Below are 21387 nucleotides of genomic sequence, written 5' to 3' on the forward strand. Positions count from 1 at the left end.
GTTAAGACTCATTTTGTGGTCTAATATGTGGCCTATCCCAGAGAATGTTTTGTGCATGCCTGAGAAAAATGTGCATACTTCTGCTGTTGAATAAGAAGTTCTGCGTATTGTGGTTAGGACCATCTGTTCTACGGGGTTGTTCAAGTCAGCCGTTTATTGATTTTCTGTCTGGATGTTCTATCCCTCATTGTAAGTGAGGTACTGAAGTCCCCTGCTATTAACGTATTGCTGTCAGTTCCTGTCTCCAGATCTGTCAATATTTGCTTTATATATTCAGGTGCTCTAATGTTGGGTGTGTATCTGATTGTTGAATTTTCCTGTTGGACTGACCTCTTTTATCATTTTAAAGTAATCTTCCTTGTGACCACAGCTTTAGATCTAAAGTCTATTTTGTCTGATATAAGTATGGCCACCTCTGCTTTCTTTTGGTTACTATTTGCATAAAATATCTTTTTCCATCCCTTTACTGTCAACCTACATGTGTCTTTAATTCTAAAGTGTGTCTATTCATTCTGTACACTTTGTACAAATTCACAGAAAAGTTGTCTTCTCATAAGGACTTTTAGCATTAAAATGATAACATCACCTCTAAGTGACACATATACTTATATCCATCGGGGAGATGGTGGAGAGGAATTGGAAGAAATGAAGGATTCTAGACCAGAACTATACGGAAGATCCTTTGAGATATAACCATTGTTACATGAGTGTAGCTTATTCAATACTATTGTGTATGTGGTAGACAAACAAGTCCTTATTTGAAACATCTGGTCTGTCTAGGTGTTTTGAAGTACACAAAGTATATTAAAGGTAAAGGTAATAAAGAACACTTCTGTAGCTATCCTTCTGTTAAAATTCATATGAAGTATTGTCTTTTGGAAACTGAATGATCACACCACTTCTCTGAGCAGCACACACACATTATTATATTCACGGTGGTTCAGGGAGAAAGAAGGAGAAGGAATTGCAAAGGGTTTGATGCCAGTGTGTTTATGGCAAGGCACAATTGGCCACTGTCCCTTATATGCGTGCACTGTCTTTTACTTGGCTGTGTACATACCATACATAAAGGACAACAAGCCCTGATTTACAACATCTGTCCTTCTAGATGTTAAAGAGGTTGCCAGTATGACAAAAGTAAGGTTAGTAAACTAATACATTGAGTGTACTCTGCGTTCAATTTCATAGGAAAAACTGTTCTTAAAAACCCCTATGGGCCAGGCGCAGTGGCTCACGCCTGTAATCCCAACACTTTGGGAGGCCGAGACAGGTGGAACACGAGGTCAGGAGATGGAGACCATCCTGGCCAACATAGTGAAATCTCGTCTTTACTAAAAATACAGAAATTAGCTGGGTGTAGTGGTATACACTTGTAATCACAGCTATTCAGGAGGCTGAGGTAGGAGAATCACTTGAACCCAGGAGGTAGAGATTGTAGTGAGCTGAGATCGCACCACTGCACTCGAGCCTGGTGACAGAGCAAGACTGTCAAAAAACTAAAACAAAAATCTTATGGAAGTGAAATTGTGAAAATCCCTGCTAAGCCCTGAAGATGCTTATATCTGTCCATTGAGTTGACAGAGGTAGGAAGGAAAAGGATTCTAGGCTAGAATGTTTCCTATTTAAAAGATACTTTCAGGCTGGGTCCAGGGGCTCACACCTATAATCCCAACACTTTAGGAGGCTGAGGCAGGCAGATTACCTGAGGTCGGGAGTTGGCGACCAGCCCACCCTGAAAGTATCTTTTAAACAGGAACATCCTGAGTGAACAATGTATGATTAAAAAGTAGAGCTAGTGAATTAGCCAATTTGTAAATATCTTCTTATAACTGATTAAAAAAAATAAACGCACCTGGGCTGCAGAATTGTTAAACCACTCCGCGAGCAGTGTATATCGAGTTGTTAGGTAGGCAGCAGAGGAGCAGAAAAGTGTGAATGGAGACACATATGCAGATGTGTTCATATTTACATTTTGACTGTAGCCAGTTGATGTATGTGCATCTCTTTGGCTGAACTGTAGGAATAAATTAAGTAATTCGACGGAAATAGACCTCCTTGCTAATATTTGAATGGTATAGATCTGATAATGAATTCTTTTAGAAACTATACTTGGTATACTCTGTTGCTTTACATTTCACTTTAAATTGAACATTAAGGAAATGCAGTATTTTAATCGGAATTCTGCCAGTACCTTTACCTAGAGGAATGTTGCCATTTTTTGTCTTCTATGAAATTTTTGTCCCAAAAGAGGTGGGATTATACTTTTTCTAACAGATTGAGTTGGTGTTGTGTATTCTTGGTCATCAAAATATTCATATCACCTTGGGATTTTAAATTGAGAAATATTCATGGTGTGTGAAAAAGCATGATACATATATACCGTATGGTCTCAACCCAATAAAACTGGCTGCTGTGTCTATACACACTTAGGACCTAGGAGGACACTGCAAACTGTAAACTGCTTGTGACTGTGGATGACTTTCTTCTTTGCTGCTTTTGTTTTTCACTTTCCTATAACGCACGTATTAACTTTTTAAAAACAAAAGGCCAGGTGTAGTAGCTCACACCTGTAATCCCAACACTTTAGGAGGCTGAGGCAGAAGGATCACTTGAAGCCAGGAGTTTGAAACATGCCTGGGAAACAGAGAGAGACCCCATCTCTACAAAAATTGTTTAAATTATCATAGTTGGGTGCAGTGGTGCATGCCTGTAGCCCCATCTACTCAGAAGGCTGAGGCAGGAAGACAACTTGAGCCCAGGAGATTAACTTTCTAGTGAGCTATGATCACACCAACACTCCAGCCTGGGCAACAGAGAAAGACAGCCACCTCAAAAATATTTTTTTAATAAAGGTTATTTTTAAAACATGGAAACAATACATAAAGTGTATCTATTATAGTCAGCATGTGACTGGATCTTTTTTATTTATTCAGTCACTCTATACCTTTTATGGGTTTTTGTTGTTTTGTTTTTTTGAGAAAAGGTTACTCAGACTGTCACCCAGACTAGAGTGCAGTGGCCAGCACAGCTCACTGGAGCCTCAGCCCCCTGGACTCAAGCAATCCTCCCACTTCACCCTCCTAGTAGCTAGGATGGCAGACATGTACCACCACGCATGGCTAATTTTTAAAATTTTTTTGTAGATATGGGGTTTCCTTATGTTAAAGACATATTTTGAGCCTAGGCTGGCCTGAAACTCTTGGGCTCAAGCAATCTTCCCATCTGGGGCTCCCAAATTGTTGGGATTACAGGCGTTAGCTACCACACCCAGCCTATACATTTTGATTGGTGAGTTTAATTCATTTACATTTAAGTAATTACTGATGAGGACTTACTATTGCCATTTTGTTATTTTCTATTTGTCTTGCATTGTTTCGACTCTTCTTGCTGTCTTCCTTTGTTGTTTCATGATTTTTACAGTAATTTGCTTTGATTTTTCATCTTTTGTGTATCTGTTACAGGTTTTTTTCTTTGCTGTTAGATAAAGGGTTGTGTAAAATATCATATATTTTTTTTTTTTTTTTTTTTTTGAGACAGAGTTTTGCTCTTGTTGCCTAGGCTGGAGTGCAATGGTACAATCTCAGCTCACCACAACCTCCGCCTCCCGGGTTCAAGTAATTCTCTTGCCTTGGCCTCCAGAGTAGCTAGGTTTACAGGCATGTGCCACCACACCCAGCTAATTTTGTATTTTTAGTAGAGATGGAGTTTTTCTATGTTGGTCAGGCTGGTCTTGAACTTTCAACCTCAGGCGATCCACCCACCTTGGCCTCCCAAAGTGCTGGGATTACAGGCGTGAGCCACCACGCCAAGCTGTAAAATAGGACACAGTGGTGGTTCTTACTCCTATTGAAACTCCTAGCTCCTTCATCAAGGCAGGACAGCTTTATAGACTCCAAGAAGCTTCGTTAAATGGGCTCCACATAATTGAAGACAGTGGGGGTCTTTGGTGGAGAAAGACCACCAAAGGGAGTGTTTGTGTTCTTTGGCAGTGATGGGGACCACTGGGGTCCTCCTGCTCCCTTTTTCCCCCACAGGATGAGGTCATGCCAAGGGATCCCTCTTGGCACCTTACCTATACCACACTGAGGGAGGGGTGGCATATGAGTTAAAGTGCTTCCTACACTTTTCTATGTGGTCATCCTCAGTTAATATGCTCCACTGGGTTACTAAAGCTCCTACATTGTACTCCAGAGCTCTCCCAGAGCTATTTTCATTGCCATGAGGCTGTTTTTTCATTGCTTTTTGTTGGGGAGATAAGCACTGGTGTCTCCTAGTCCAACATCTTGCTGATGTCACTCCTCAATAAGTATAAAATTTTTATTAATTAACATTACAATGAATAGATCTGATAGCTACCTCCTTTATCAAGTGATCAAAGTTAAGATGACCAGTAATGGAATAAATTGACATCATGTACCTCATGATAGGATTCTCCCAGAAGATCCAGCATTGCTTCAGAGATAGTCATGACGAAAATGTATAAATCATAAAGCAACACCAGACAAGTCCAAACTGAGAAGCAGTCTGCAAAATAACTGGCCTGTAATTTTCATTAAGTGTTAGGGCGACAGAAACCAAAGAAGATGAACTCTTCCAGACAGACGGAACAAAAAGACGTGACAAGTAAATGACAGTCCTGACTTGAATGTTGGACCTACTAAAAGATGTTATTGGATAATTGGTGAAATTTGAACAAAGTCTTGGGATTAGAAGGTAGTATTGTGTCAATGTTAATTGTCTGATTTTAATGGTTTCACTTTGGTCGTGAAGGAAAGTAATCTTGTCTTTTATGAAATATACACTGAAGTATTGAAGGGAAATGGGGCATCACATCTGCAACTTACTCTCAAATGAATGAGAAAAAATATAGAGTTGTGCGTGTGTGTGGAGAGAATGACAGTAAGGTCAATGCAGTAAAATGCCAACAATTAAGCAAACCAGGTGAAAGGTACACAAAAATTCTGCATCATTTTTTTAACTTTTCTTTACATTTTAAATTTCTTCAAAGGATAAAGGTTTTTAAAAGCTTTAAATGCACAAGCTAATTTTTTCTACAAAATAGTAGATAAATAATAGCAAACATTATAGGTAGATATGACAAAAACTAGCCAATGACTGAAGTTTGTGACCCCATGCTGAATCATCCTGCAGCTCCTGAACGTGTCTTGATTTTTCGACAAATGAAAGCAGCCTGCCCAGAACAGCCTCCACTAAATAGGGACATGGAGAGTCAAAGCCATTCCTCAGCTTCTCCAGAACATTTGACTTTGATTTAATTCTCCAAATATTTAAGCAGTAGTAATGAGACTATTACCAAACCACCTCTATAGAAATTACCTGACTTCCTGTAGCCCTTTGACATTAATTTAGCCATAAACAAATCTATCTAAGCCACTCATCAGAAAATCAATTTTAAGACTTTCTACTAAAAAAAATCCTTATTATTTACCATAACCTTCATGTATACACTTGTCGGTTGGGAAGGAAGTATCACATTCAGTAGACATTTTCTCACTTATTCCCAAAGAGAGTCCTTTTGGTGGCCGAGTCAAGATGTAGCTCATTTGCATCTTCCTACCCATTTTCTCACTGCCCTTCCCATCAGCTGCAAGTCAGAATCTTGCCCTTCATTATTTCTCTATAATTTGCAACTGTCTCTCTTTTGTCTCTGTCATGCTTAAGACTTATTTACCGAGTCCCCTTTATTCAAACCCAAATTTATTCCCTATTCATGTCACGCCCACCTAATAATTTACCTTTTTTATTTTTTTGAGATGGAGTCTCGCTCTGTCACCCAGGCTAGAGTGCAACCATGCGATCTCAGCTCACTGCAACCTCCACCTCCTGGGTTCAAGCGATTCTCCTTTCTCAGCCTCCCGAGTGGCTGGGATTACAGGTGTGTGCCACCACACCTGGCTAATTTTTGTATTGTTAGTAGAGATGGGGTTTGGCCATTTTGGCCAGGTCTTGAACTCCTGATCTCAGGTGATCCACCCACCTCAGTCACCTAAAGTGCTGGGATTATAGGCATGAGTCACCATGCCCAGCTTATAATTTACTTCTTAAAAACATTACCAGCCACACATGGTGGCTCCTGCCTGTAAACATAGCACTTTGGGAGGCTGAAGTAGGAGGATTGTTTGAGCCCAAAATTTCAAGACAAGCCTGGGCAATATGGTGAAACTTCATCTCTACCAAAAATACACAAATTAAGGTTGGGTGCACTGGCTCACACCTGTAATCCCAGCACTTTGGGAGGTTGAGGCAGGAGGATTATTTTAGCCCAAGATTTCAAGATCAGCCTGGGCAACTTAGCAAGACCTCATCTCTAAAGAAAAAAGGAAAAAGATATAAAAATTAGCTGGGCATGGTGGCATGCACCTGTAGTCCCAGTCATTTAGGAGGCTGAGACTGGAGGATCACCTGAGTCTGGGAGCTTGGGGCTGCAGTGAGCCATGATCACACCACTGCACTCCAGCCTGGGCAACAGAGTAAGACTCCATCTCAAACACACACACACACACACACACACACACACACACACACACACACCATAGAGAGCTTATAATTTAGATGGGAAGGAAGTTATATTGCCTTGTAACAATACTTTACAAGGATAACAGCACTATGTGTTCACATAAAGTTCCTGTTGTTGCCACAGAATATATTACACTACGTCCTGGCATATTCATTTCAAAGCAGGTCGGAAAATTAACAAAATCATCTTGACCAGCTCATCTAAGTAAATAAGCAGTTTCCCTCCCAGTTCACAATACTGATGCGCATGCTCCCCACACGGAAAGAAAAACAATATACATCTCAGCATTTCGTTTTGTATAAATGGACCCAAACATAGCATGCTTTTCTGTTTATTGTTTTCCACTGCATTCTCTGTAGTTACGTTCTGTGAAGTGAATTCAGGTTTCAAACTAGAGCAGAAAAAGTTCAGGCAACACCAGCGTATGACCTCTATGGAAAATCTCTAGTTGGGTTTTTCTTATTGCCAGCCCATGCTCCAAAACTGTATATGTATGACATATTTAAATCCCCTAAACACTCCTCATGTTATCGATTGGATGTCCATGTCCCCCTAAAATTTACATGGCCAAATCTAATCCCTGTTGTGATGGTATCTGGAGGCAGGGCCTTTGGGAGGTGATCAGGTCATGAGGGTGGAGCCCTCACACTGCAGTTAGTGCCCTTATCAGAAAAAAACAAAAAGCCAATTCACACTCCTTCTGCCATGTGAGGAGAAAAGAAGTCTCAAGTCTGCAATGTGGAAGCAGGCCTTCAACAGAACCCAACCATGCTGGCACCCTGATCTCAGAATGCCATCCTCCAGAACTGTGAGAAATATGTATTTCTTGTTTAAGCCACCCAATCTACACTGATCTGTTACAGCAGCTTGCACTAAGACACATAATAATGTAGACCCTGTTCTAATCCTAATATAAGTGTTGAGAAACAGCCATAGAAATGCTGTAGCCAGATAAAATACAAGATTTGGGACGGGTGTGGTGGCTCATGCCTATGATCTCAGTGCTTTGGGAGGCTGAGGTGGTAAGATTGCTTGAGGTCAGGAGTTAAAGACCAGCTTGGACAACACAGACACCCCATCTCAACCAAACTTAATAATAAAAATTAGCCTGACATGGTGGTGCATGCCTGTAGTCCTAGCTACTCTGGAGGTTAAGGCAGGAGGATAACTTGAGCCCAGGAGTTCAAGGCCGCAGTGAGCTATGATTGAGCCACTGCACTCCAGCCTGGGTAAGAGTGAGACCCTGTCTCAATTATAAATAAAAATAAAAAATACAGTGTGTCTTATATTTTCATTCAATAAAAGTGGCAACGCTACCAAAAAAAAGGAAGCTTACCAAGGCCACACAGCTGTTAGCAGTAGTAACTGGCTGCAGAACTCATACTTTTATCTTGGAAATCCTTGTAAGAAGTAAATGAGGGGCCAGGTGTGGTGGCTCATGCCTGTAATCCCAGCACTTTGGGAGGTCGAGGCAGATGGATCACGATATCAGGAGTTCAAGACCAGCCTGACCAACATGGTGAAACCCTGTCTCTACTAACAATACAAAATTAGCTGGGAGTGGTGGCACGCACCTGTAATCCCAGCTACTCAGGAGGTGAAGCAGGAGAATCACTTGAACCCGGGAGGCAGAGGTTGCAGAGAACCAAGATCGTGCCATTGCACTCCAGCCTGGGCGACAGAGCAAGACTCCATCTCAAAAAAAAATTTTTTAAAGGAGTAAATGAGGGGCCAGGTGTGGTGGCTGATGTTTATAATCCCAGCATTTTGAAAGGCTATGGTGGGCAGATCACTTGAGCCCAGGAGTTCAAGACCAGCCTAGACAACATTTCTACAAAATGTAGCCAAGTGTGGTGGCATGCCCCTGTAGTCCCAGCTATTTGGGAGGCCGAGGAGGGAGGATCACTGGAGCCCAGAAGATAGAGGCTGCAAGGAGCTGAGATCACACCACTGCACTCCAGCCTTGATGACAGAGCAAGTCTCTATCTCAAAAAACAAAAAAGAATTGAATGAAATAGTCCATACAAATGGCTTAGCATGTTGTCTGGTATCTACGAGGATTCACTCACTAGTTGTCACTAATAACTCCAATAACCAGTCTTCTTGTTGTTAGCCCATTGAACTCCTCTGTACCTAAGATCTTCAATATCCTTAACAGCCCACTACCATTTCATTCCTTGGACCTTCAAAGCACGTGGACTTTCCAGCTTCTTCCCACTTCCTAAACTCTTCATTCCTCTCCTCCCACACAGATACTCTTTCTGACCAGACCTGATTTATTAAGACCCTCTTGTCACTAGGCTGTCACTGGGTTCCGCCATGAGTCCCTGTCACCTCAGCAGCACCTCTCTTCCTGCACGCCTGTTCTCCCAGCATCCCCTCTCTATCTGGGATCTCCAGGAATCCTCTCAACCTCTGAACCTGAGAACATTCGACAGCTGTGGTCATTGACTTCACTCCAGTGCAGCCTTTTCAGCACTCTCCAGTGCTGCGTGGCAATGTTTTGTCTCTAGTTTCCTGCTGTCCCCTAAAATACTTTTGCTAATCAATAAATGGAAGTGGGGCAACTGGACATCCAGAGGCAGAATAATGAAGTTGGACCTCTACCTCATACCACATAGAAAAATTAACTCAAAATAAATCCAAAATCTACATGTAAAAGCAAAAGCTATGAGGCATCCAGGAGAAAACACAGGGGTAAGGTTTTGTGACCTTGGATTAGGAAATAAGCTCTTAGATATGACACCGAAAGTACAAGCAACAAAAGAAAAGATAGATAAATTACACTTTGTCAAAATTACAAACATTCGTCCATCAAGGACACTATCAGGATAGGCAAAACACAATCCACAGAGCAGGAGAAAAACTTTTCAAATATATGTATATTTATATACATTTATTTATTATAGTTACATATTATATATTATTATAATTTTATATAGTATTAGTATATATGAAATTATTATATATTTAAAAATACATAAAATTATATATATAATTACTTATATATGTAAATAATATACAATTTCTTTTATATATATATATATATATATAAAATAAGGATGTAGTATCCAGAATATATGTAGAACTCTTACAGCTCAACGAAAAAAATGGCAAATATTTCAATTTAAAAATGGGCAAAGAATTTGATTAGACATTTCTCCAAAGAAGAGATACAAATGACGCAAGCACATGAAAAGATGCTCCATGACATCAGTCATCAGGAAAATACATACCAAAGCCACAAGCGATACTGAGTCACACCCAGTACGATGGCTGGACTCAAAAAGACAGACAATAACAAGCGTTGACGAAGATGTGGTGATGTTGGAAGCCTCACACACTAACCCTCATATACTAACCCTCACACACTAACCCTCACACACTAACCCTCATATACTAACCCTCACGCACTAACCCTCATATACTAAACCTCATGCACTAACCCTCATATACTAACCCTCACGCACTAACCCTCATATACTAACCCTCATATACTAACCCTCACACACTAACCCTCATATACTAACCCTCACACACTAACCCTCACACACTAACCCTCACATACTAACCCTCATATACTAACCCTCATATACTAACCTTCACACACTAACCTTCACACACTAACCCTCACATACTAACCCTCATATACTAACCCTCATATACTAACCTTCACACACTAACCCTCACACACTAACCCTCACACACTAACCCTCACACACTAACCCTCACACACTAACCCTCATGCACTAACCCTCATATACTAACCCTCACGCACTAACCCTCACGCACTAACCCTCATATACTAACCCTCACACACTAACCCTCATATACTAACCCTCATATACTAACCCTCACACACTAACCTTCACACACTAACCCTCACGCACTAACCCTCATATACTAACCCTCACATACTAACCCTCACGCACTAACCCTCATGCACTAACCCTCATATACTAACCCTCATATACTAACCCTCATATACTAACCCTCATATACTTACCCTCATATACTAACCCTCATATACTAACCCTCATATACTAACCCTCACACACTAACCCTCATATACTAACCCTCACACACTAACCCTCACATACTAACCCTCATATGCTGCTGTGGGAATGTAAATTAGCACAGCCACTTGGGGAAACAGTTTGGCAGTTCTTCAAAAAGTTAAATAGAGTTACCAAATAACGCAGCAGTTTTACTCCTTGGCACATAACTAAGAGAAATGAAAACATACGTCCATATAGCCTCTACCAGGAATATTCACAGCAGTATTCATAATAGCTAGAAAGTGGAAACAACACAACTATCTGTCAACTGATGAATGAGTTAAAAAAACAGGTATCATATCCAAACAATGGAATCTCATTCACCTCGAAAAGGAACAAAGAACTGTTACATATTACAACACCAGTGAACCTGGGAAACGTTGTGCCGAGGGAAAGAAGCCCGTCACGGGAGACCACATAGTATTTGCTTCCATGTATATAAAATGTGAAGATAGGCAAATCCATACAGACAGAAAGCAGATTAGTGGTTGTCAGGGGCTGGGGGGTGGAGGAAACGGAGAGCGACTGTTTACTGGGTTTGTTTCGGAGATGATGCAAATGTCTTAAAGTAGACAGTGATGATGGGTGCATATCCTGTGAAAATCCTGAAAGCCACTGAATTACACAGTTTAAAGGGGCCAATTTTACGGTATGTGAAAAATGTTTCAATAGTAAATACTTGCACCAGAACAAAGCTAATCCCTCTCCTGAAGTTGACCCTGGTATCGCTCACCCTTGGAAGAAACTCTTCCCCCTCTTCTTTTGCCTAAAAATTAAGTCCACCAGACATAGTCCCTCCAATCCAACTCTAACCTCATCCCTGGGTTCACAGAAGTTCTCTGCCACAAGGAAGTCCTGATCATCTCCAGCAACTGTGTCCTCTTCTGTACTTGAAGCCAATGCCTCCTTTCTCAGGGAACCACACCTGCCTCCTATCTCTATCAGTCCTGCACTCCTTTCTGGGGCCTTCCTCTCTATACAGTATGTAGAGAGAGATCAAACATGATCATGACTTCCACATGTTACCAGAAGCAAAAGAACTTCAAAAGGCACAAGTGTGCCTGTGTCCATATCCCTGGCAAACCACGTCTTCCCAAAGGATGCCAAGATGAGTTCCCCCAGGCACCCCACCACTCTTCTGACCTCACAGCACATGACAGCTGCCACTCACCTGCCATCGAGCCTGCTCCCACCAAGACCAGCACCTAAGCCTGACTAATCATGTCCTGTCAGGTTTCATCCTACTTCATTATTTCTCTGCCTTTAATACTGCTGACCATTCTGTACCTATTGAAATATCCTTGTCTCCCCTCCCTAGCTTGACTTTTAAATATTAATTAACATAAAACCATCCTTTATTAAGCACCTGCTAATACCAGGCCCTGTACTTTCACCAATCCTCTGGGCCAGTCTGAACAGTACCATGGAACAAGGGTTCTTTCTATTTTTCTTAGGTAGCACTGGAGCCCAGATCAGTTACATCCAAGGCCCAGAATAAATGATTCATCCCAGCTCTAGATGGCTCCAACATCTGCGCTCTTTCTACCACCCTACACATTGTCCCTGAGTGATCTCATCTGCCTCACGGCTTCAGACACCACCTCCTTGCCAATGGCACCCAGTCTCTATCTACAGCCCCAAAATCTCTTCTGAGCTCACTTCCAGCTGGTGGCAGAGGTTGAGAGGTGATCTCTGCATGCCCAGGAGTGTTACTGCTGGGCCTGTGAGAACTTCCATGAGCCCCCAAGCTGCCCTTTCACAGGGATTAACGCCCCTGTGTTCTCTTCAGACCTCCACTGCCTGCCTCCTCAATTTCCTCTGTTGTTTCCTTATTTTATTTTCCTTGCTATGGCCTGAATGTGTCCCCCAAAATTCATGTGTTGACAACCCAATCCCCAATGCAATAGTGTTAAGAGGTGGGGGCTTTGGGGACGTGTTTAGGTCATAATGGCTGAGCTCTCTCATCAGTTTTTTTCCCCCTGAGGTCTTGCTCTGTCACCCAGGCTGGAGTGCAGTGGCATAATCAGGGATCACTGCAGCCTCAAACACCTGGGCTCAAACTGTCCTCCCAACTCAGCCTCCTGTGTAGCTGGGACTACAGGCCTAAGCCACTACGCCTAACTGGGAAGTCATTCAGTAGAAGATCTCCCTGTCAAGACCCAGCGTATAAGAAGGAACTGGTCATGATACCCACTTTGCAAATGAGGAAGCAGATCTAAGAGAAATAGGTGGTTTGCTAAAGCCACCATCTGGTATACCAAAAAAGGCACACTATAACTGGTGAAACTCATCCAAATCTTTTGCACACCAGATTCTCCAGTGACATTCCAGGAAACCTCAAGAATCAAGTTTAAAACACAACATTGGAACAGCTTCCTCACAGAAGCATATCTTCTTACCTAACTAAACGACCAGAAGGAAGGACAAGGAAATGACTGGCGATCATGTTCAATTTTTTAATGGGTCCTAAAAACAGTCCAGAGTCCTATTGGAAACAGAAGTTGTAGAATGTTTCCACATTTCTCTCTATGGTCTAAGCCTGGATAATTTCGTGCAGGCTTAATTGCTGAATGCTCCACGACAATTTCAAAGTCCACGTCCAAGTAAGAAGTGACCAAAATGCCACGGATCCACTGAAGGTTATTACGAGAACTAACATGGCAAAGATTTGCATTTGCTGGTGTGCTATGGTGAAGCCAGTGACAAGCACAGTGATGAAAGGGCTCAGTGCTACAGGATGACACATGGGCAGAAGACAAAGCTGATCTTACTTGGAAATCCTGCTTTGCTAATTCTGTCACTGAAATTGGAGGAGATTTAGTGAACAGAGTTGTAGATGATAGTTGCTATTTTTTTTTCTTCTCAGTTAATTCTTTCCTTTTTTGAGATGGAATTTCACTCTTGTTACCCAAGCTGTAGTACAATGGCGTGATCTCAGCTCACTGCAACCTCTGCCTTCCAGGTTCAAACAATTCTCCAGCTTCAGCCTCCTGAGTAGCTGGAATTACAGGTGTCCACCACCACACCACACTAATTTTTTGTATTTTAGTAGAAATGGGGTTTCACCATGTTAGCCAGGCTAGTCTCGAACTCCTGACATCAGGTGATCTGCCCACCCTGGCCTCCCAAAGTGCTGGGATTACAGATATGAGCCACCATGCCTGGCCCTTGGTTCTGCTTTCTAGAAAAGGAGTCTCACTATGTTGCCCAGGCTGGTCTCAAACTCCTGGGCTCTAGTGCACCCCCATTGGCCTCCCAAAGTGCTGGGATTATAAGCTTGAGCCACTGTGGTTAGCCCCAGTTAAGTCTTTTCTAGCCATCTTCACTCCAAGCTTTGGCATAATCATATGCCCTGTACAAAATTTAATTCATTTGTTTTAAAAAAAAATTAAAGTTAAAATTTAAAAATCCATGGCTGGGCACAGTGGCTCATGCCTATAATCACAGCACTTTGGGAAGCCGAGGCAGGCAGATCACCTAAGGTTAGAAGTTTAAGACCAGCCTGGGCAACATGGAGAAACCCTGTCTTGTCTAAAAAATACTAAAATTAGCTGGGTATAAACCCTGTCTTGTCTAAAAAATACTAAAATTAGCTACTTGGGAGGCTGAGGCAGGAGAATTGCTTGAGCTCGGGAGGCAGAGGTTACAGTGAGCCAAGATCGTGTCATTGCACTGCAGCCTGGCCAACCAAAGTGAAACTCCAACTCAAAAAAAAAAAAAAAAATAGAGCAGTTGAATGGACAGTTTGGACTCCATGGGTTTTAGTGACGTGACTATTACTCTGAACATGCATCAAGTTTTTAAAAATAAAATTTAATAAAAAAATAAAAAGGCCGGGCACGGTGGCTCACACCCGTAATCCTAGCACTTTGGGAGGCCGAGGTGGGTGGATCACCTGAGGTCAGGAGTTCAAGACCAGCCTGGCCATCATGGTGAAACCCCATCTTAAAAAATAATAATAATAATAACATTATAGGGGGCATGGTGGCTCATACCTATAATCCCAGCACTTTGGTAGGCTGAGGCAGGAGGATTCGGTGACCCCTGGAGTTGAAGACCAGCCTGAGCAACAAAATGAGACCCCATCTCTACAAAAAATTAAACAACGAGCTGGCTGTGGTGGCATACACCTGTAGTCCCAGTTACTCAAGAAAATCGTGTGAGCCCAGGAGTTCAAGGCAACAGTGAGCTATGATCACAACACTGCACTGCAACCTGGGAGACAGAGAGAGACCCTAAAAAATACACACACACACACACACACACACACACACACACACACATATATATATATATAAAACAGAAATGGAAAAGTAATTTGGCTAGCAGCTCCAGATACAACATTTCAACTAAAATGTTAATGAAGGTCATAGGAATACGCCCAATAGTTCTGTAAAACTTAGACCAACAGACAACCTAAGGCCGAGATCTAGTAATGATCTTAGGTCTAATTTCTTTTCTGTGTTTCTGATGCTTTAACATCTGGGGCCTTGCTGACCCTGGAGAAATTGCACCCCCCAGGCTAACCAATTCCTGGAATGGTAAAATGACTCTCCTGGGGGCATGTCTTTCATATGCAAACCAACTAATCCAGAGCTCACACTCCACCCTCCTGCATTAGGAAGCTCTTAAACTCAGGGCCAATATCCACCTACCCTAAACATCCCAGGGTCAGGAACCAGACATCTAGGGAAAGCTGCTAGCCCCAGGGCCCATCAAAGTTACCCAAACTAGCCATCCTAAACCTGTTTACCCTGCCTCTCCTATTCCTTCCCAGAAGCCACAGTAAAGGCTATTGGCCATCTATTTCCCTGGCTCCCTCTGCCTCCTGGCCAACGTAGTGCTTCCCAGAGTGGCCCTGCATTGGGTTCAGTGCCTCCTGTTTCCAGGGAGCCGTGAGTAACATTTCTTTTTTCTATTCTTTTTCTTTCTTTTTTTTGAGATAGAATCTCGCTCTGTCGCCCAGGCTGGAGTGCAGTGGCGCCATCTTGGTTACTGCAACCTCTGCCTCCCGGGTTCAAGCGATTCTCCTGCCTCAGACTCCTGAGTAGCTGGGACTACAGGCATGCACCACCACACCCAGCTAATTTTTTGTATTTTTAGTAGAGATGGGGTTTCACTGTGTTAGCCAGATGATCTCGATCTCCAAAATGCTGGGATTACAGGTGTGAGCCACTACTCTCGTCCCCCCATTGCTTTCTTTATGACAGTCATTTACATATCTAAGTGTCTCACCATACCTGATCCCAGGTGCATTTTGAAACAATTGCCTATACAGGTCTGCCAGGGGCCTGTCTTTCTATTCAACCCAAGTCACAACTCCTGGAAAGAAAGAAGGTGTGCAGGAAGGGGGATGAGGGGCAGACAAGGAGAGAGAGGTGCCACCTCACCAGCGCTGCTCTAGCACCTGATGCCAGGTTGCCTGAGGCAGTGTTCACCAATCTGGGTCAAAATGAGACAGCTGGAGTGGAGGCTTATGCCTGTAATCTCAGCACTTTGGGAGGTCAAGGCAGGTGCATCATGTGAGTCCAGTTCGGCATAAGCCTGGTCAATATGGTTAAACCTCTTCTCTCCTAAAAATACAAAAATTAGCTGGGTCCTGTGTCATGCGCCTCCAATTCAGGAGGCTGAGGCACAAGAACTACTTGACTCCGAGAAGCAGAGGTTGCAGTGAGCCCAGATCACACCACTGCACTCCAGCCTGGGTGACAGAGCAAGATTCCATCTCAAAAAAAAAAAAAAAGAGAGAGAGAGGGAGAGAGAGACAAATAAGAACTATGAATTTATTTTTTTTAATTTAATTTTATTTTTTGAGACAGAGTCTCGCTCTGTCACCCAGAAGACATCTGTCACTTTGACCTCAGCATTCCAAAGTGCTGGGATTAAAGGCGTGAGCCACCACACCCGGTCACATTTAATTTTTTATAAAGCCTAATTTATACATTTTCTTAAATTCTAGGATTAATTTCCTTTTATAATTTCAGTGCTAAAATGTGTTTCATTTTATAATATTGTGATAATTTTTTAATGTCCTTATTTGGCAATATAAAATGTCGGCAACCCCCCCTCAATTTATTTTTGATATATGCCTGTAAAAGTGCAAACCTGAAACCTTTGCACCAGAAAATAAGAATTGGACAAGGACCTGGTCCTTGAAATGAAAAATATATGTCATCAGAGTAAGGCCAAAGACACACTTTTCTGCTGAAAACAGGGATAGGAGAGATCATCCTAAAAAAAAAACTTTCAGGAAACGAGCATCTTCAGTGGAGGGTGGGAAGATATCACTAAAACAAAAATAAAACACCAGAGAATATAAATTAACACATCAATCCCTGATTTTAACAGGATATTGAGAAAGAAAAAGGTTGCCAAGAGCCGATCTGCCACTCCCAGCAAGAGCTGGGCATTCTCCCGCTGAACACAAGCGATTTCAGGAACCGTCAGCAGCAGCCAGGCCACTCTCGTCCAGGAAGGATCAAGGCAAAACTAGCCCACCCCGCAGTCATATCTAATAAAATACAAACATTGGTTCAAGCCACAAAATGCCAAACTCCCCCATCCTAACTAATAGAAGGGATCACTGCTTCTTTGTGAACCACAGCATTCGCCTCAGTCTCATCCGCCCTGCTCTGCAGAAGACGCACTGAAATGCCCAGCCATAGGATTGTCCCCACTTTCTGACATCACCCAACCCAAAGGGCACCTCGGGCCTCCAAAATCACCCAGCCAAAGCCCAAACCCCTCTCACACCCTCGGACAGAGGCACCCCGTGGATTTCTCTTGATGTGTTCTCTCCCTACTGCAGCACGCCATAAACCCAACGGGTTCGAATACAGGTGTGTCACTGGTGGTCACTCACTGAAGGACACTGATGATATGCTCAAGTAGCAATTAAAAGATAATTCTTTAACATGATAAAGAGCATCACTTTCAAACACTGACAAACAGGCGAATTTCATTATTCAGATTTTCATTAGTCAGAAATCAAACAGGGAACCCTAATATTACCACCATGGTTCCAGAAGTTGCAGTCAATGAATTCAGACAATGAAGAGAAATAATGAATAAAGCCATCGGCAAAAAACCCACAAGACTATTCTTAGTCACAGATAATAAAACTGTCCAAAAAGAATCAATGGAGATTTATTAAAACCAAGAGTGAGTTCAATTGCATGGCCAATTATTGCTAATTAATATCAAACCCCAGAGTCTCCCAGAACATAAAAGTACAAAACGTAACAGGGAAATTTCCCGTTCCCTATAGTAACAAAACATCTAGAAATAAATCTAACAAGAAATGTCACAGAAGTAAAACAAAATATCTGAATAAGACATACAAAATATCTGGTAAGACATAATAAACTTTAATAAAAGACTTGATATTTTAAAAATAAATGTGTCTTATAATAAGTCAATATATAAATTTAATATAATTTTGGTTAAAAATCATATCAGGTTTCTGTAACTGAAAATATCTGTAATGGAAAGCACGTTTGAAAGACGGGAAAATGAAAAGTAAAGATATTAAAGAGCTACAGTAACTAAAGCAGTATTGACCACCATGGACTTAGTAAACTGGAGCAATGAAACCACATAAAGAGCTAAAAAAGCTGATACTGGTATGTGTAAGAGGTTCAGCATATTAAAAATATGTAGAAAAAACATCAATTATTCAATAAATGCCATTGGAAAAACCATCTACTTGAAAAATTAACTTATATGTTACTTCAAGTTAAAGACAAAACTTAATTACCAGATCAAAATGTAAATAAAAATGAAATTCAGGCTGAGCACAGTGACTAATGCCTGTTATCCCAGTACTTTGGGATACCAAGGCAAGAGGATCTCTTGAGCCCAGGAGTTCAAGACCAGCCTGGACAACATAGTGAGACCCCATCTCTACAAAAACATTTAAGTTAGCCAGCCATGGTGGCATGTGCCTGTAGTCCCAGCTACTCAGGAGGCTGAGGTGGGAGGGTCGCTTGAGCTTAGGAGGTCAAGGCTGCAGGGAGCTTATGATGATGCCACTGTGCTCCAGCCTGGGTGATGGAGTAAAAACCTGTCTCCAAAAAAACCCAAAAAACTATTTTAAAAACTCATGAAAATCAAACAGATTTTAGGAGAAACCACAGCTAGATAATTACATAATCTTAAAGTCAGAATGAATATAACGGCAAAAAATATGTCAGAATACATGGATCAACTTAACTTGTAAATTTTAAGTTGCATGGCCAGAGATCAAAGCCATTTAAAAGTTAGAGAAAAATAAGAAAAAATATGTAGCAGATGACATTAAAATGAATACATGTAATTTTTACAAATCAGTCTGAAATATGAACACAGATAGGAAAACCATCAAACAACAGGATACTATTTGCACCTATAAACCTGGGAAATAGCTCCGAGAACTATAACATCCAGTGATGACAGGAATGTTGAAAAACTATCATTCTTTTTTTTTTTGAGACAGAGTCTCACTCTGTTCCCCACACTGGAGTGCAGTATGATCTCAGCTCACTGCAATCTCTGCCTCCCAGGTTCAAGTGATTCTCCTGCCTCAGCCTCCGAGTAACTGGGACTACGGCTGCATGCCACCATACACACTCGGCTCATTTTTGTATGTTTAGTAGAGACCAGGTTTTGCCATGTTGGCCAGGCAGGTCTCAAACTCTTGACCTCAGGTTATCTGCCCACCTCGGCCTCCCAAAGTGCTGGGATTACAGGCATGAGCCACCGTGCCTGACCCTCATTCATTTTTAATGGGAGTATAAAGACTGGAAAATATAATGCAACAAAACATTATCCATGGTTATTTTTACATAGTAAGATTACGGATGATTTCTTTCTTTTTAAACATTTGTTTATTACTGTCATCTACAATAAACATGGTACTTTGTTATTATTTTTTTAAAGAAGAACAAAATAAAAATTGAAATCAGAATGTTTGTTCAGGAAAGAACATAATCCTTTGTGAAAAGACGTTCAGCAAAACCACAGTGAGACACCACCTCACAGCCAGTAGGATGATGCCCATCAAAACAAACAAGAAACCTACCAAAAAGTAGCAAGTGTAGGCGAGGATGTGGAGACACTGGAAGCCTTGGGAACTGTTGTTGGGAATGTAAAATGGTGTAACCACTGTGGAAAGCTGTACAGCAGTTTCCTTTCGAAATTAAGAGTTGGCCAGGCGTGGTGGCTCACGCCTGTAATCCCAGCACTTTGGGAGGCCGAGGCGGGTGGATCACGAGGTCAAGAGATCAAGACCATCCTGGTCAACATGGTGAAACCCCATCTCTACTAAAAATACAAAAATTAGCTGGGCATGGTGGTGCGCACCTGTAGTCCCAGCGACTCGGGAGGCTGAGGCAGGAGAATTGCCTGAACCCAGGAGGCAGAGGTTGCGGTGAGCTGAGATCACACCACTGCATTCCAGCCTGGGTAACAAGAGCGAAACTCCATCTCAAAAAAAAAAAAAAAAATTAAAAGTTATCAGATTATCTGGCAACTCTACTTCTGAGTACACACTCAAAAGAACTGAAAGCAAGGTCTCAAAGAGATATTTGCATAGCCGTGTTCATAGCAACATTAGTCACCATAGCCAAAAGATGGACACCCAACTGTCCACTGATGAATGAATGAACGGATAAACAAAATGTGGTCTATACATACAATGGAATATCTTCAGTCGTGTTTTTTTTTTTTTTTTTTTAATTCAGCCTTAAAAAGGAAGGAAATTCTGGGTCGGGGCAATGTCTCATGCCTGTAATCCCGGTGCTCTGGGAGGCTGAGATAGGAGGATCACTTAAGCCTAGGAGTTTGAGGTTACAGTGAGCTCTGATGGCTACACTGTACTCCAGCCTGGGTAACAGAGCAAAACACTGTCTCTTAAGGAAAAAAAGAAAAAAAAAAGTAAGGAAATTCTGACACATACTACAGCATGAACAAACTTTGAGAATATTATGCTAAGTGAAATAAACTAGTGAAAAAAGGCCACATACTCTTTGATTCCATTACCCGAGGCTCCTAAAGTAAGTCAAATTCACAGAGACAGAAAGTAGAAAGGTGATTGCCAGGGGCTGGGAGGAGAGGGGAATGAAGACTTGCCGTTTCATAGGTACAAAGTTTCAGTTTTGTGAAATGAAAATAAATCTGATGATCGGTTGCACAAGGGTGTGAATATACTTAACATGACTGAGCTGTACATTTAAAATTGTAAAGTTTGTTATGTGTATGTTATTGCAATATAACTTTTTTAACTGAACTCATTTATTTTCCCAAATTTATTAGTTTAAAATTCAGCTTGGTTGCTGCCTTCCTCAACACCATCCCTGCCACTCCCAAATCACTGAATTAGAAAGCAAATTTTAAATTTTATTTAAAATATATATATATATGCCCATATGTCTGTGTGTGTGTGTGTGTGTGTATATATATATTCATACAAAGGAGGAGTTTTTTACATATGAACAAGATCTTCAGATAGAAGAATCAGGCTTATTCAATGTACAAACACTCAATAATACTGAGCTACTGCAAATGCTATTCTAAATGAATTTTAAAGCTCCCCAAGGATTTAGTTACATGAATATGATTCTAGGAAATCAGGTACTGGAACTCCTTTGCTAGATTTCAGATGATCCAGAAGTTTTGAGAACAGCCAGGGATAATATAACACCAAAAGCATAAGCAACAAAAGAAAAAAAATAAACTGAATTTCATCAAAATTTAAAATGTTTGTATACCATCAAGCAACTGAAAGGATAATCCACAGAATGGGAGAAAATATCT

At 41.5% G+C, this 21387-nt stretch overlaps 1 protein-coding gene across 1 annotated transcript in view; it reads right to left on the bottom strand.

Annotated features, from left to right (window-relative positions):
* DPYSL2 (dihydropyrimidinase like 2) overlaps positions 1-21387 on the bottom strand; it is a 143168-nt gene that overhangs the window by 112519 nt on the left and 9262 nt on the right. The gene's annotated exons all lie outside the window — the stretch shown is intronic.

Source organism: Callithrix jacchus, chromosome 13, assembly GCF_049354715.1.
Source record: "Callithrix jacchus isolate 240 chromosome 13, calJac240_pri, whole genome shotgun sequence".
Taxonomy (NCBI): Eukaryota; Metazoa; Chordata; class Mammalia; order Primates; family Cebidae; genus Callithrix; species Callithrix jacchus.